Genomic DNA, 2,463 nt, shown 5'->3' with positions numbered 1-2,463 from the left:
GGATATATATACATATATCCCTCCTTCTCTATGACCTTTCTGAATGATGCAAGGGCCGACTAAGTTCTGGTGATGGGGGAGGAGAAAAGAGGGGCAGGGTGAGTTGCCTCACATGTCATTTTTGGGGGTGCAGGAGAAGTAAGTGCAGAGCTTTTGATAGTCTATTGGTTTTCACCCTGGGGGAGCAGCTTGGTGGCTGCCAGTTTCCATCCTGACAGGTGTTGAATGATTTAGCCAAATGCCATTGTGCTAGGGTGATTTAATTCTCTCTCTCTACAATAAGCAAGAAGCTCACAATCAAAAGTGGAAGACAGACATGCTAACAAATGAAACGACATGATGTGATATATACAAAAATAGACTTATATGTGAGTTTCAGAAAAAGTACAAAAGAGAGCATCCTGTCTGAGGCATCACAGAAAAGCGATGCTCTATCAGGGTTGTGATAGAAACTGGGAATTTACCAGGTGGACAAGGGAAAGAAGGGAGTTCCAAGCAAAGGAGCTAGCCTGTGTGAAGAAAGGGAAGCATGAAACAGTTGACAAGAAGCAGTGGACAGCTTGGTACTGCTGGAGCACAGATGAAAGGGGAGAGTGGCAGACGTTGACATAGAAGTAGGCAGGGGTCAGGTGTGTGAGATCTTATATAGCTGTGCTAAAGTGCTTGGACTTTATCCAGTGGTAATGCAGACCTCTTCAACGATTCTAAGTATAGAAGGGACATGATCTGATTTTCCTTTAAGAGGAATGACTCTGACAGTATGGTTGGGGAATGGTTGAAGGCACAGAGTAGGGGCAAGTCAGCTGAGAAGCTTCCAGGAGCATCTGTCTACAAGGAGCACTAAAATATCACTGAGCATGTAATGAAATCGAGAAAATAACATTTACCAAAACTTCCATTTGTGGATGGAAGTAATACTTATAACAGTACAGACCTTAGAATCCTACTGCTTTGGTTTGAATCCTATTTCTACTGAACAAGTTCCTTCAGGGTAAGGAGGATCAGGGGGTGCTACAGGAGGGAAGGATAGACAAGTAAGCCCCATGGAGAAGACGAACGTTTTATAGCATCTCAGATTTCACTGTGAATTCTTGATATACCCATTCCCACTCAACCTTTCCTCCTTTAGTCGTAAAGAACAGTGTAATATTCATTCAGCTGCTCAAGCAAAAACCTAGAAATCCAACTTGGTTCTCCCATGTGCCATGCTACAAAAATGGCCTGGGTTTTTCATCCTTTTCTATGTCCGTGGCCTTTGCCATATGACACTGCAGTTCTCACTAATGACTAAAAAGGCAGAGGCTATTTTCACACCCCTTGATGCATGGACTGGACTCATGACTTGTTGGATTGACCTAATGGAAGATGGTAGAAGTGACAGTGTATTTGTTCTGAGCCTTGGCCTTAGGCAGCTTTTCATGTTTCTACTTGCTCTCTTTCATCTCTGCCATTGCCAGGAGAATATGCCCAGGTCACCCTACTGGAGAGGAGACCTGTGTAGTAAAGCCAAGTTACTCCACTCATCTCAGCTGAGACCTGGATCAGCTGACAGGCAGGCAAAGTCCAGTTACAAGAGCAAGTCCAGCCAATATCAGCAAATCTACCTTAATGTTGTATGACGCTGAGGTTTGGTGTTAATTTTTATGCTGCAATATTTGCAATAAATAAATGATATACCCCATTACCCCATTTTCTTTCATCCTAGACGTATCAGTTATATCACATGAGTCCTATATTCCTACTTACAAAACAGATCTCAAATCCATTCACTTTTTTCCATCTTCATTGTTCCAGTCTAGTTTAAGAACCATCATACCTCATCTGAACTACTGCTTTATCTACTTCCATGCCAGACACTTATAATCTATTCTTCAAATACCAGGGAGAGTGATTTTCCCCCAAATAACATATATTAGATCACCTCAGTCATTGCCCTGCTTAAAATCCTTTAATATCTTCTCATTGCTCTCAGAATATAATCCAGACGCCTCATGATGACCTCATGGTCTGCCTAATACCAAGATGAAAAAGTAGCTTTTATTTAACCTTCAAAAATGGTTTCTTCAAAGAAATGTGGGATCAATTCTTATTTAGAAATCTCTGCTTGAAGAAAGTTGATTTACTGTTTCAACTCATGGAATATTATTTTGGTAAAAGTACCAAAATATATCAAAATGAAACAGTTTCTTTGGAAAACACAGAAATCAAACATGATGATTTGATTTTACCAAATAGCAAAAAATTAAGGTGGAGAATAAGAGGAGAGGATGAAAGAAAAAATGACAGTCCATTGGTGGTCCAGTGTATCACATTGAAATGACAAAAGGATACAGTTAGACCTGAAAGAGAAGTCTACGTTTGGGGCTTTGGAGCGTATATAACCCAGCTGTTCTCTAACTTCACAGGGACCGGAGAACAGAGGAAATAAGTTACCCTGAGGTAGGAGGTATAAGCTGGAAGATT

Source organism: Balaenoptera acutorostrata, chromosome 1, assembly GCF_949987535.1.
Source record: "Balaenoptera acutorostrata chromosome 1, mBalAcu1.1, whole genome shotgun sequence".
Lineage (NCBI taxonomy): Eukaryota > Metazoa > Chordata > Mammalia > Artiodactyla > Balaenopteridae > Balaenoptera > Balaenoptera acutorostrata.
The sequence above is the reverse complement of the archived record's forward strand: the minus strand, read 5'-3'. Positions refer to the sequence as shown.